This window comes from Meriones unguiculatus, chromosome 9, assembly GCF_030254825.1.
Source record: "Meriones unguiculatus strain TT.TT164.6M chromosome 9, Bangor_MerUng_6.1, whole genome shotgun sequence".
NCBI lineage: Eukaryota > Metazoa > Chordata > Mammalia > Rodentia > Muridae > Meriones > Meriones unguiculatus.
In genome coordinates, this window is record NC_083357.1 from 14,535,407 (window position 1) to 14,550,911 (window position 15,505).

Consider the following 15,505-nt stretch of genomic DNA (forward strand, 5'->3'; position numbering starts at 1 on the left):
GTGATTGCAGAGGTGGGTATGAGCTGACCCTGAGGATCATGCGTGTGTGTGAGCATGGGTGAACTGACCTGGCAACTTGTCTGCGCTACAATGACACGGGTGAGGGAGAGATGACCCGCTCTCTCCCCATGGCACCAACAGCAGGCAGAAGAGTTGGCTCTGAGGTCACCAGTGTGGGAGAGCTGTCCCTGCCTCACACCTACTACAGCTCTCAGAAGAACAGGCTCTTCACCTCACCGCAGCAGCATCGCAGAGATGGCCCTGGAGGTGGGAGTTGTTATTGAACCAGCCCTTAGGGCAGGAGAGCAGAAAAACTGGCAGGCTGACCAGCTTGAAGGCCTTTCAGACCCAGATCAAGGCCTTTAAATTGGCCCACCCCAAGATCTAACCTACTGGAGTGCATGAAACAGCCAGTCCTACAGAACCAAAACTTCAAGATCTCCATGACACAGGGCAACAACTGGATATACGGGAGGAGTCCCAGTGAGGTTCAAGTATTGATAGAATAGCAAAAGCCAAAGGCCTCATACTAGACCAAGGAGTCATTGCAATGAACATTTGCAAGCAAAAAAAAAAAAAATGTGGACAGAGGGGTGTCCGGTCGGACATACTGTGACTCACTACAGCTTCTACAACAAGACTTCTTTTGGGGAGAGGTTGCAAGGGTGGAAGATGGGTACAAGGGGAGGGAAAAAGGATTAAGAATGAGGTGCATGGTTTGAAATTCACAGAGAACCAATGGAAAGTTTAAAAGAAAGTTTTCTGATTTCTTTGGCAAGAAAAGAAAAGAAAAGAAATGTTCCAGTTAACTTTTACTACATGAAGTGCGTGATAAAACTTATTTAAATAAATTGGAAGTTGACAGTTAAAGAATATTAAGTGATTAAGTGAAAGTATACAGAGTTGTATTGTAGGACAAATAACTCCAGAGACCTAATGAGCAGACTAGAGTTGATTAATTGGTATTGGATACTGGTGATGTCACAGAGTGTACACAGAAAGGCAGATTAGCTACAAGAATCGAGTATCATGGTATACAGTTTAAGAACATACAATTCTGAAAAAGACACAAAAAATAAAGAATACTGGGTGTACTTAATTTATCATGAGGCAGTAATTGTACTTTTTAAAAACTCCATCCTCAGGAAATATTTCTAAATCCAGAAAAATATTTATCTTCAGGTCTTCATTGCATTCTAAATTATTTGTGAAAATTAATATTTAAAACTAAGTGCTCAGCAATTGCTACATAGCTTATATTATCCCCATCTGTTGCAATATTTTGTATTCACTAAAGTGATTTATAAAGACATATTAAGAAGACACACATGGTATATACTTACTTATAAGTGGGTGCTAGACCTATAAGATAGGATAAACATACTGAAATCTGTACACCTAAAGAAAATAAACAAGAAAGAGGACCCTGGGTAAGATGATCAACTCTTACTTAGAAATACAAATGGGATGGACATTGGAAGTAGGAAAAAACAAGTAAAAGGACAGGAGCCTACGACTGAGGGCCTCTAAAAGTCTCTACCCAACAGTGTATCAAAGCAGATACTGAAACTCATTACCAAACATTGGGCAGATTACAGGGAATCATATGAAAGAAAGGGGAGTTAGTATGACCTGGAAACAACAGGAGCTCCACAAGGACCAAATATATCTGGGCACAGGGGGTTTTTGTGAGACTATATCTCCAACCAAGGTCCATGTATGAATATAACCTAGAACCTCTGCTTGGATGTAGCCCATGGCAGCTCAGTATCCAAGTGGGTACCATAGTAAGGGGAACAGGGACTATTTCTGATATGAACTCAATGGCTGCCTCTTTGACCCCTCCCCACCCAAGGGAGGAGCAGCCCTGCTAGGCCACAGAGAAGGACTTTGCAGCCAGGCCTGAAGATACCTGATGATCTAGGGTCAGATGAAAGGGGAGGACTTAGAAAGGGGTAGGAAGAAGATGAGGGAGGGTGGCATTGAGAGGGAAAGAGAGAGCGGGATACAGCTGGGATACAAACTTAATAAACTGTAACTAATATTTAAAAACAAAAATTTAATTAAAATATATAGTAACAACACATAATATAAAATCAGATATGAGTAAAAGTTAATTAGCAACAAGTAGATCAAAGAACATGAAAGGGAGTTTCCTGAAATGTTACTCCTTGTCTTTGCATTGTATGATTGTGAGCAATATTTCTTCTCTGTTTTGTTTTCTTTCTAAATTTCATAAATACATTTTTAATAAAACAATTGTCTTTGCTTTTTTTAAGGAAGGCATGAAAGCATATTAACTGATGGGGGAAAGAAAATAAAGCATTCATTCCTCTTCCCCCATTTTGACCCATAGAATGTGCCCATTAGAGTGACAAGTTGCATGGCAACATTGTTGGTGAATTGCTGGTGAGGCAGTAGAGTGTACTCACATCTAGATTACTAAATTTCTAGCATCTAGATAAGTGACAGGTTTACTCTTTTTTATCCCCAAGACCCAGAATAGATTCTCAGTTCTGAGTAAGGAGTGGACTAAACAGAGAGACACTGAATGATGTTGGCCAGATCCACAGCTTTCAAGGAGATCTTGAGTTTCAGTTCCCTCTATATATTCCTGATGCAAGACAAGAAAAACATCATATTGCAACCCCTCCCTCCGCCCTATTCATACTGTAACTTGAATGTTTTGTCTCTCTGGAGCCCAAGGGTTTCCAAGATTGAAGTCATCTGGAATAAAAGTGCACATGTATTGGGGCAGGACGCAGAAAAGGCCCAGAGGGCACAAAGGATGGAGCAGCTCGCTCTTTCAGAGTTCTGTCCACTGATGCCCCACGTGACATCCTGAAGTTTCTTCCCTACTGAAGTGACATTTGCCACACATTCTCCTTTCACCCCCAAGCCGAATGCATACTTTGTACAGCTCACGTTTCTGCAAATTGGTGTCTATTTGTAGCTATTTGGTTTATTATAACTGGTCCAGGGACAATTTAGAGCAGACTTTGGCAGGCTCTTATGATAACAATCTGCCCCATGGTGCTCCTTATGGAAGACACCTGCTTTGCCAGGAAGATGCATTAGCTGTGGGTGACTGAACAAGAACACAATTAAGTTGTCAAAGTTTCTGTCGGACCCTGCTGTGTCTGGGCACAGTAAATCTCGGGATTTCTATTTCTCTGGGGCCGCAGTGCCTGCCAAGTCAAAGGACACTAGTTCCATGCTTTCCACATTTTGTGTCAGAAATCAGTGGTAAATATATGGTTTACTTTGGAAAAAAAACAGGGCTTCAGTCTGTGTTGGTGTTGTCTAGCTATTAATCTTCCACTGCTTCCTGGTTCATTCTACCAAAAGAGGATGTAGAAAGCCATCCATGGCCAAACTAACACCCAAAAGTCACAGCTTTCCCAGAATGGGCAGCATATGGGACCATCCCAGGTCAAACTTGGTTGTCTACCTACGACAAAGCCTCCCCTGCACTAATATGGTATTAGTGCTAGGATAATGAAGAGAAAGGTGTCTTTTATCTCCTCAGTATATATGTCCCTGGATGTAAAGACGTTCACATATAAAAATTCCTGGGCCAATAAATCATGTTTCTTTTTCCCCTCACTCAGACTTTCCCACCAAAAGCCATTCCAGTTAAAAATCACAGGAAGCTTCAGATTAAAACAGGAAACATTGAGTAATTCCTATCCTTGATTTTGTCATCTTTCACCAGTGCCTGGGACATCAGTGCTCCTAGCTTATCTAACCTTTTAAAAGCTAATGTGGATGGTGGGGGGAAAAAAAAAACAAAAACACAAGCTTTAGACTCACACTCAAATAGCTACAAATTTGACTCTGTCCTTTTTAGAAGCCGCAAAACCATATCTCTACTATGCACAACCTTGTACTTTGAAATATGGGCTAAATAAAATTATATCTGTAAACTATCTCATAATATCTAAAAAGACAGTTGCTCCTTCATCATATATATAGTCACTTAGAAAGTCATTTGGATGTCATCTCAAGGCTCATCTCCTTAAAAGTGATTTCCTGACCACTCATTCAAAAGTCTCTGCCACCCTAGTCACTAAAGAGCATTTCACCTTCTCTTACAGAGTGAACAAGACAAGAAGGTGTTGAGCTAGCTTTGTGGTGGGACAGTGCTTCTGAAAAGAGTCACAGGCACACCATGGATTCCTGATTAGCAGTTGGCTCTGAACAAGGGCCAGTAGCTGTAGAGTACAGAATTGTCTTTGGTGTGTAGCCATAACATCCCAGACTTCTGGTAGGCATCTAAGTAGGGAAGGAGTTTCAAAGAGGTCAGATCCTACTGGACCCTCCCATTCTAGACCCACTAGATGGTGTCCCGGGGCTTCCCTGCAGAAGTCCAGCATGGCACAGCAAAATGCAAATGGGTTTCTTCTGAAAGGGAAGTTTGGAAAAATAATGATCCGGTTGCATGTGTCCAGTCACAGAGACTGAAGGCAGAGATCTTCAGTGCGTGCCACAAAACACCTCTGCCTCTCTATGAGCTAAATCTGGTGTCACAATCAACTTCCGTTTAACATTCTCTGTGGTAAAAGATGAAAAGGCTATCCCTAGTCAAAGTAGAATTTTGTTGTTTCTTCTGTGGAGAAACAAATAAAAATGACAATTCAAATCTTCATTAGTTATCTAAATAATGTAAGTAGCTTAAAACTAAGTACCACCTCCTTCATAAAACCAAAACTTTAAAAATTCTACATACCGAATAAGGTGACTGGTGTAACTCATATAATACTATTAAAAAGACTAAATCACATACAATGAAGGAAAAAATTAGAATCTTAGAAAGCTTGTTGTTTACCTTGGGGTATGCAAGTTGTGTTTTACACAATTCATCATACAGGAAATAGGCATCATTTGAGAGACAATTCTCCTGCACAGTACAGTTTCTGGCAGAAAAGGGTGTTGTTTTCTAGTTTACACTCTGTTTTACAAGCGGTTGGCAAGGGCAACATACATACATGAGCAGAGTTGCTCTATTTCCATGCAATAAGTAAAAAAAAAAAAAAAAAACCCATGTGGGGAATGTTTTATTTACTAAAATGTTCATCACAGCATTATTCAAACATTGCAAATAACCCGACTGTCCAATAGGAAGGAAATGATTCAATCAATAGGTAGTGTTCACAATGCATACTTAGGAACTGCTTATAATAACACAGGAAAAGCTTCTGCTGTGTTATCATTATAATTTTATACTTAGGGATACAAAATTGTGTATACAGCATGATTACTGCTATGTAAAGCAAACAAAAAAATTTAAAAGCCATTCATAGTGAAATTGTAGGATGGTAGTACTCTGAAACATATTAGCAGCAGTTGTTTGTGGGTGTGAGATTTCCAGTGCTATTTCTGCCTCCTAACTTCCTATATTTTCCAAATATTTTAATGACTATGTACTCATATTATATTGAAATATGTACCAATAACTATTTAAGTGGAGAATATTTAGACATCAGAGGTAGAATTAAATTCTTCTTAAAATCCAAGGTAAGGCATGAAGGAGGACCATGCCAGTGCCCTGGTCAGGTGAATTCTTCCCACCACCAGCTTCAAGAATCCTTGTGTATGGCAGGGACCATGGAAAGGCTCTAAAAAAGCAGGAAGAAATTCTTCAGTATAGAATTACTCATTCTGAATGTGTTGCATTTTCCCAAAGGAAGCACAAGGTTTCTGTTAGAGGAGAAAAAAAAAAACAAAAAACAAACAAACAAACAAACAAACAAAAAACAGACTTGGCAGCAGACATAGGACCCCATGACCCCAAATATTAAAAAAGACAAATGAATAAAAGTTGAATAGAACCATTAGGTATATTGTTTGGTCATTTGTCCGAAGTTATTTCCATTTGTGTGTGTGTGTGTGTGTGTGTGTGTGTGTGTGTGTGTGTGTATAAGAACTCATTTCTCCCTGTGACCATACATGTCTTAGTGAGGCTGAGCACATTCTTTGATCAAAGCATGAGTCTGCATGTGATCACGCCTGGCTGATCCATATCAGAGGTCAGGGCAAGCCTGGTAACCCAGCCAAGCATTTTCCAGATCAAGCTTTAGGACTCTCTAGGGGGGTTTGAGAACTGAATTTCTGCTGCCTGTGCATTGAGCTAGTCAGTTATAAGTCTTAACTTTTATAGCCATCTTGCCTAAATGTAGAAAACACCTGCCTGAGAAAAACCCAGAGGCAACCCATCTGGGAGACGTTTTTTAAAAAAGTAAATTCCCAGGCAATACAGCACACAGAAGAAACCTCAGTTTCTTCATGGTACTTGGGCTGTGATCATTTTCCTGATGATTTTTTGGTATTTTGAGACTGTTCCAGCCTAAGTCAATTCTATTCTTTGACACTTTGCTTTCCAAAACTACTAAATCCCATACTAACTGTGCTTAACCTAAACTGGCTTAGGAAGAGTCTATTTTACTTACAAAATATTCTTGTCTATATGTAAATTTTATTTTTAAAATTATTATGGTTATTATTTATAATTTATTCATTTTGTATTCCATCCCTGTAGACCCCTCCCGCATCTCCTCCAGATCCCACCCTCCTTCCCTTCCCTTCCCATGCCCTTTCCCTAGTCCACTGATAGGGGAGGTCCTCCTCCCCTTCCATCTGACCCTAGCCTATCAGGTCTCATCAAGACTATCTGGATCTTCTTTCTCTGTGGCCTAGCAAAGCCACCCAGCCAGGGAGAGGTGATCAAAGAGAAGGCATCCAAGTTCATGCTAGAGCCTTCAGGGGGTAGGGAATAAAGAAAATCCAGAAGAGTCTGCACATTACAGTGTGTGTGTGTGTGTGTGTGTGTGTGTGTGTGTGTGTGTGTGTTAATGAGATGAACTGAAAAATACATTAATTTATAGGTGAGCTTCTCAACTAAGTTTTGTGATAGCAATTTTTATCCACATTTTTTGCGGTATTGTGAGTGATTACAAGTGATAGAGTGAAGCCCAATTGACAGAGCTTTAACTCTGACATGAGTTCAAACAACTATTCTTTGAGGGTATTAAAAGAGCCTGATCAATGGGATTGCCATTTCAGAAATCTATGCCATCTGTGAAAAGTGGGTAGGATACAGATAAGACATGAATGCCAGAATGAGAACAGAAGTGATCCTCACAAGTTTAGGAACCCATCAGAAGCTTCTTTAGATTGGAGCCAAACTGAGTAAGAGGTGTAGTTAAGCTAAAGGAAATAGGTTTCAGTTCACACTTTTCTTCAACTTCAAAGAATTTGAAAAAAAAAAAAAAAACCTATATCTACCTCTCTGGAGTTACAAAAGGTGTATTGTAGACAATAAAAATGGTTACATTTTAACAGGCATAAAATTGATATGTTTTTTTTCAACAAAACTGACTGAAAGTCTATAGATAACAATAATGCACTATGTATTTCAAAAGCTACAAGAACACAACAAGAGCATTTTTTCAAACCATGTTTGTAGCAGCTTTATTCGTAATAGCCAGAACCTGAAAACAACCCAGATGTTCATTAACAGAGGAATGGATACAGAAATTGTGGTACATTTATACAATGAAATCCTACTCAGCAATTAAAAACAAGGATATCATGAAATTGGCAAGCAAATGGTGGGATCTAGAAAAAGATCATCCTGAGTGAGGTATCCCGGAAGCAGAAAGACACACACGGTATATACTTACTTATAAGTGGATACAAGACCTATGAGATAGGATAAATATACTAAAATCTGTGCACCTAAAGAAGATAAACAAGAAGGAGGTTCCAGGGTAAGTTGATCAATCCTCACTTAGAAAGACAAATAGGATGGACATTGAAAGTAGGAGAAAACAAGTAACAGGACAGGAGCCTACCACAGAGGGCCTCTGAAAGACTCTGCCTAGCAGTGTATCAAAGCAGATGCTGAGACTCATAACCAAACCTTGGGCAGAGTGCAGGGAATTATATGAAAGAAGGGAGAGTTAGTAAGACCTGGAGAGGATAGGAGCGCCACAAAGACCAAATATATCTGGGCACAGGGGTCTTCTCTGAGACTGATTCTCCAACCAAGGACCATGCATGGATATAACCTAGAACCCCTGCTCAGATGTAGCCCATGGCAGCTCAGCATACAAGTGGGTTTTCCCAAGTAAGGGGAACAGGGACTGTCTATGACATGAACTCAGTGGAAGGCTTTTTTACCTCCCCCCTCCCCTAAGGGAGGAGCAGCCTTGCTAGGCCACTGCCAGCCAGTCCTGATGAGACCTGATAACTAGGGTCAGATGGAAGGAAAGGAGGACCTCCTCTATCAGTGGACTTGGAGAGGGGCAGGGAGGAGATGAGGGAGGGAGAGTGGGATTGGGAGGGAATGAGTAAGGGATACATATGGGATACAAAGTAAATATCCTGTAATTAATCTAAAAAATTAAAAATAAAAAAATTTAAATGTGTTCACTACAGAGGTCAATTTAAACCTCCCACACCTGAGGCCATCTCAGTGCCTGAGCAGCTTCTTCTGTGAGTATTGCAGGGAGCATGCGAATATGGGAGGTGGTGGGTGCTGTGGCTTCTGGCTTCTGACTTCTAGACACTCCCCTGTCTAGACAGAACCCAGCATTTTTGGGTAACAGCATTTGTCAACCATCAACAAGTGGCTGCACTGCTTTGGTGAGGACAAAGAGGCTCTGCAGTATTTGAACAGAGTAGAAGTGACAGAATTTGAAGACAGAAAATCAGGTTACAGAAGAGACTTTTATTTTAATGAAAATTGTTACTTGGAAAACAACATTCTCTCTAAAGGATTTCATCTGAATGAGCATGGCTGTTCATCTTCAAAGCCCACTGAAACCAAATGGAAATCTGGAAAGGAGATGACAGAATGCTCAAGTCTGCTGCAGGGTAAGGAAGAGGCAGTGTGGGGAATAGTTTTCTGATGATTCTCATGCAGGTGCACGTGAGTTATATGAGATTAATAAGACAATATTTGGCCACATCACTTGCAGTACTATTTAGTTCCTGATATGGAGGATGATGAAGAAGAGGAAGATGATGGTGATGCTAATAAAGAAAAAGAAGAAGAAAGATTGGAAGATATTGATGAAGAAAGGGATAAGGATGAAGGTGAAGAAGATGATGATGAAGCTGAGGAAGGATGACTAGCACAGAACACTGATGGATTCCAATGTTCTTTTATTATTTTCATTTAGTTTTTAATTTCCTCTAGTCCATGGAAACAAGTTGCAGTCATTTCACCACCTTCTATCTTGTATTCCATCACTCTGTTTTTGAGATCTCATCTTCTTAACACTATAGTTCTCAAGTTATTTGGGGAGCAATACCTTGAGCAAAATACAATAGAAAAAAAAATTTAATGTGTTCAGGACAAAGTAAGAAAAACTGAGAAGACATACATGCTTAGTCTTCTTTAAACCTTTGCCCTCACATACTCACATACTACAGTATTATATGATTTCCCAGTAAAATGTACAGTTTTATATTTTTATGTACCAGTTAAAAATCCTGAAAGCTTACTAAACCACAGCAGAACACTGGGTGATCTAACCAAAAAGTTTTATTAATGTAAAGTATTGAGGCTTACCAAACCTTCGTCAGAGTACAGGGAATCATATGAAAGAAGGGGAGTTAGTATGATGGGGAAAGGATAGGAGCTCCACAAGGACCAAATATATCTGGGCACAGGGGTCTTTTCTGAGGCTGACACTCCACTAAGGACCATGTATGGATATAACCTAGAACCTCTGCTCGGATGTAGCCCGTGGTAGCTCAATAACCAATTGGTTTCTCATAGTAAGGGGAACAAGGATTATTTCTAACAGGAACTCAATGGCAGGTTCTTTGACCTCTCCACCCCTCAAGGAGGAGCAGTCCTGCTAGGCCACAGAGGAGGACTTTGCAGCCAGTCCTAAAGATAGTTGATAAAATAGGGTCAGATGAAAGGGGAGAAGGTCCTCCCCTATCAGTGTACTTGGAAAGGGGCAAGGAGGAGATGAGGGAGGAAGCGTGGGATTGGGAGGGAATGAGGGAGTGGGATACAGCTGGGATACAGAGTTAATAAAATGTAACTAATAATAAAAAAATAGATTTTTTTACTATTAATTACACTTTATTCATTTTGTATCCCCCCCATAAGCTCCTCCCTCCTCCCCTCCCGATCCCACCCTCCCTCCCCTTTCTTCATGAATGCCTTTCTCCAAGTCCACTGATAGGGGAAGTCCTCTTCTCCTTACTTCTGATCTTAGTCTATCAGATCTCATCAGGAGTGGCTGCATTGTCATCTTCTGTGGCCTGGTAATTAGAGATGACAATTCACAGAGAAAATATAATCTGTCTTTGGTCCTCAAAGATGAGACAGGGAAGAGATTGCTGCATGCTTCCTAAGGCTCTGGTTTGTGGAATACAAATTAATAAGGACCGTGGATTCTTGCTTTTATTTCTCATATAAGTGGTGGTGACCTAGAAGGCACAAAAGTAGTGCTGCTGTCGCAAGCATCCCTGCACTTTGGTCGTACCTGTGGGCATAAGGGCTACCTTGCTTCAGCCACTCCCCTTGCCCACCTCAATACTGGCAAAGCCACATCCTAAAGGAGCTGCCATGAAAAGAAATAACCCAGCATTCTGGCACACCTCTCCTTGTGTTGCCTCAGCATTACCTTCCTCTGCATCTTATCTAAGTTCTGCTCTTTGCACTTTACACCCCAGCTGTTCTCCTCTTCCGGCTTCTGGAGTCCATGCACCATGACTGCCCATGCCCAGCCTGGTCCAGACTCCACAGAGGCTACTATGCCATGCTGCTTGCTGAAGGTCTAATTGCACCATACACTCAAGAGTTGTGAGTCCTGAATACTGGGTGGGTGCTGGCCTCACAAGACCAGCATGAGCCACCTTTAGGAATGATCCAGCTCAAGAGTGGTGCTCACAACAAGCTGTGCCAGGGATGAAGCCTTCAGAGTAAAGACACATTCCTTTTTGAATCAAAAGGAGAGGCAGGCCAGAGCCTCATGTATTTACTACAAGACTTTCTGTGGAAATGATAAATTACTGATAACTTCAGTCTGGAGAGACAGGAGATTTAAAACACAGAATTCTGAACTAAGATGTCATTCTAATTGCAGCCAGGAACAAAGACTATGGGATGAAGAGAACATTTTATCTGCATCTGACTATAATGACATACCTGAGCCTCTGGCCAGGTCAAAGTGTTTGACAGCCATGAACTGGGTATTGCAATCCGTAATAATGGCTCCTTTGATTGGTCCTTCTTGTTCTTTCTTCTGCAAGTCATCAATTAACACCATCTTGCCACATTGCTATATTATGACATGGACCTTTTACAAAGCACTCAGAATTGCCTGCCATCCACACTTGTGGATGAATGTACTTTAAAAGTCATTTGCTCCTCCATCATTTCAGAATAAGAATAAGAACTGTATTTAAAGCATGCCTTTCCATGATAGAGAGAAAGGTGTGGTGTGTAAATTGAGGCGAGCAGAAATATTGGTTAATTATATTTTCTGCACAAGGCATCTGCCAGATGTTCTATATTAATTACTGTATATAATCCCCCAAACAATGCCAGTGAAAGATGATTAATTGTTTCCATTTGCTGATGAGAAAAACATGTCTTAAAAACATACTATTGCTTATTCAAGACCACAGAGGAATGCTCAGTACCATAGTCAGAGCCCCCTACCTACTAAGTACCTACACCAAGAGATGTTTCCTTCATAAGTATGCAAACACGCACACACACACACACACACACACATACACACACACACACACACATGTGCATACCTGTCCACATGCTCACTTCCCTTACACATGTAAACAGAGAAAGCACACAATCAGAAGTCCATACCACCTTGTGCATACACACCTGTCTATGTGCACATCCTCTCCGGACTGGCTCGAGTTCTTCACCTCATGATGGCTCATATGAGTTGATGGTTCTACTTGGTTGACCCAATATCAGAAAAGTAAGTTAAAAGTGGGCAAACCAGCTGCTCCTTATACCCACTCCTGGGCTCCTGGCTTCTGGTTGACTGGCATGGGGTTCCAAGGATTCCTTGACCATATATATCAGAGCAATAGTCACTTGGAGATTTTTTTCCAGGGCTCTGCACTTTTGCTTTACCAATGATCTGTAATCCAGTTCCCTCGCTCACTGGAAGCACACTTGACCTTCTAAGTAGGGACATTGATTTAAGGTAAGGATTCTGAGCCTGACTGAAGAACAACACATCTTCAGCAACTAGCACTCTAGCACTGGCAGAATTCAGGATTTGGCCGTTGAGTGGCTCACTGACTAACATTGAAGGTGAGAAGCTCCAAGCGGCTTTGGTGGATAAAGATGTGTTTAGACTTCAGACTATCTATAGCTCCTAAAAAGATGCTGCAATCAAATTATCCCTAAATTAATTTTTTCCTCTAAAGATCAGGTAGAAGCTGAAGCTCAAAACTTGGTTGTTCTCCTCCTTTCCAGTTAAGATTAGAATGTTCAGCTAGATGTTCTGGCAAATTCCATCAGCACAGACCCTCTGCCCCAGTAGAACATAACGAATTTGAATGGCTCTGGGGTCAGTGTTCTGTTCTGCTCCCTGTACCTCTCATTCTCATCCAATTCCTAACTCGACTCTCCCATCATCTCTGGCTCCTTCCATTTGGCAAGCCATGTAATATCTTTCAGGCTTCCTGTCCACATCTGATAATTAAGATTCATCTTTTCCAGTTTGTTCTGAGAACCTCTTCATCAGACCAGATCTCTCAGAATCTCACTTAAAATAGCTCCTCCCCTGTTCCTAGACAGAGTTCCATTCCTCAGAACAAGTCACAGGCTAAGAGATGAGGCCACCCCTACCCTCCTGTCATACACACGCAAACATTGAGGGCAGTTGGGGAGGGGCAAGAGTCTTCCTATCATCTGGGTTGTAAAAGGAACATACACCCTCCCATTTGACAGAAGCTGTATTCTGTTGTGCTGCCTCCAATTTAAATGTCAGTATAATTTGCCCTTATAAAAATACAGCTCTCTCCTCTTTCTCCACCAGGGACTACATCTGTAACCAAGGTAACGAAATCCAGGTGCAGCAGCCCCACCACCATCACTGTTTCTGTGAGGATGGAGAGAGCACAGAGAGGTCAAAGGATAGGAGAGGCAGTGAGATACCACATGAGCCCCTATCTGTCAGGGATGCACGTCCATCCTGTGGAGAAAACAGTCACATCTGTTTTAGAACAAAAAATGACCCTCTGTCTGCTGGAATGTTCTTCTCCCTAATATCAAAGGTTTTGCTCTATCTAGTGAGTTTAGCTAAAAGAAATGGTCTTTTTCAGAAACAAATCTTATAAAGCCATTGGCTGGCTTGCTTAAATGCAAATGCCCCTGTGTAGTTGGCTTTTCTAACTGAGTTAAATCTCCCTGCCCTCACACTCAATAGCAAAAGGACCGTTTTCATCACCATACATAGTGCTAGTGTTTCACAGATTACATGGGTAATGAACAAACCTGCCATGCTCTAGTGAGTATGTGCCAATGTATGCATATTCTTGCACTTCTGTGTGTGTATTCATGTTCATACACAAATGTTTAATAACTTCCTTAATGACAGTACTTGTCAGGCTCAAGGTCTGTGGCTCCAAAGCCTTCTTTGTATTATACTATGCTTTTTATGGAGCATACTCTCAATAATGAGCAGAGACAATAAATAAATAATACATTTCACTGTCAGCTGACTGGCATTCAAGACATGCCACAACCTGGAAAGGACAGATAAGCTGGGAAGAATGAATAAGAAGTGATCTCTGTTGATTCTCAGAGACTCCGTTCAGAGCTGAAGACTGGGAAAATACTCTGCCTTGATGAAGTGTGACTATATGATGGCCACTGCTAGGTGTCTGCAGATCTGTCCCCAGTGTCTTCTATTTTTTATTTTTTTATTTTTTTGCCAGAGCACAGGAACTAAGTGAAGTTGGAAGTACTATGTGCAACTAAGAAGATGGAAATATCATCTTGGGGAAAAAGCATGAGCAAAGCAGCAAGAATGGGCATCTATGTCACAACAGAAGAGGGGCAGGCAGAGTTTAAGAACCAGGGATTTTAAAGGCCTGTTGCAAACAGTATTCTCCAGGCAGTACAGGGGCACTGTCCATAAGAAGTCACAGCAGCTATAGTTGCATGAACAAGAACTGCGCAAGATCAATAGAGCCAAAATTCCAGCACGAATGAAGGAGGATCCTAAGAGGCATCATCCATAGTTTAGTGGCTATTGGCAATTGGTACCTACTGGAGGAGAGCAGGGCCATTTTCTTTAGGGATGCATCCCTGAAAACTGGCCCATGTTTCAGTGAATGACCTTATACGCATGATCATACTATGTGGACTTCAGGCAAAATCAGAATCCCTCGAGTTAAAAAGAGAAAGTGGTGTTAGGTTATGGGAAGAGCTGGAGACTGGATTTTATCAAAAGGCATTGTATTCATGTCTCAAAATCTCAAACAATAAAAATGGATTATTCCAGACTCAGCATGCACACTGAGGGAATTCTTTGCTTTGCCATGGTAGGATTTCCTGATCTTCATGTTTGCACCTGCCCTCTTTATCTCTAATTCAGTGATATCTATTCATCCTTTGTCCCTCCAGAGTTTTTGACTTTCAACTTTCCGTGAGTTACACTGACCACTCTGACCTCAACCAGTTCAGTATCTAACTCTGTTATTGACCTATAATTGAAATTCTTCTCAGCAGAAGTGGAAATCTAGTCACACCTGCATTTGTACCATACTTCTAAGATTATCTCAGCCATGCCCAGGGCTCAGCCTCTGGTATCTGTTATGTCTTCTCTGCTCAGATTTATCATGACACTTCAATAAGAGTGTATTAAATGGGACTTTTCTTTTGAGTCAGAAGTTGCCTGGGTCTCTCAAGTCAAGAGTAATGATGTAGGGAGCAATCTCCAATAACTGAAGCCAGGTAAGGGCCAAGAAGATGTTCCTTTATGGTTTGAAGTCTGCACAGCTGTAAAGTCCATACAGTTTTTCAATGTAGCTTTTCCCCATAGGTTAACAAAATAACACCCATGTACAAAAACAGTTAGTGATCTATAAATCCTCATGTTCCACAATGAATAGAATAGCTAGACTGAAAGAAGACTCAAGCAATATTATCGATCAAGTAGGCTTAGTGGACATTAGTAGAGTCTTTGCACAACACTAAAAGACATATTGTTCTCCAGTACACATGGAATGATTTGAAGGTTACATTAGATGCTGAGTAATAAAGCAATAAATTTAAAATAACTGAAACCATAAAAATATTATCTGGACACAATAGAATAAAGATGGAAATAATTGCAAAAATGCATGATTCAGAAACATAGCAATGACTTAAAATATGCTCAAATAACAGGTGAGTAAAGAGATCATGGAATAAATTAGAGAAAAAAAAACTTTACAATGAACGAAAATGAAAACATTGAATGTCAGGATAGGGATTTCAGCAAAAGTGGTA

The 15,505-nt window shown here is 40.8% G+C and overlaps 1 pseudogene; it reads left to right on the top strand.

The window, feature by feature from the left end:
* Positions 1-110: 110 nt before the first annotated feature.
* LOC110553449 (protein SET-like) lies at positions 111-9,134 on the top strand (annotated as a pseudogene).
* The last annotated feature ends 6,371 nt before the right edge of the window (positions 9,135-15,505 follow it).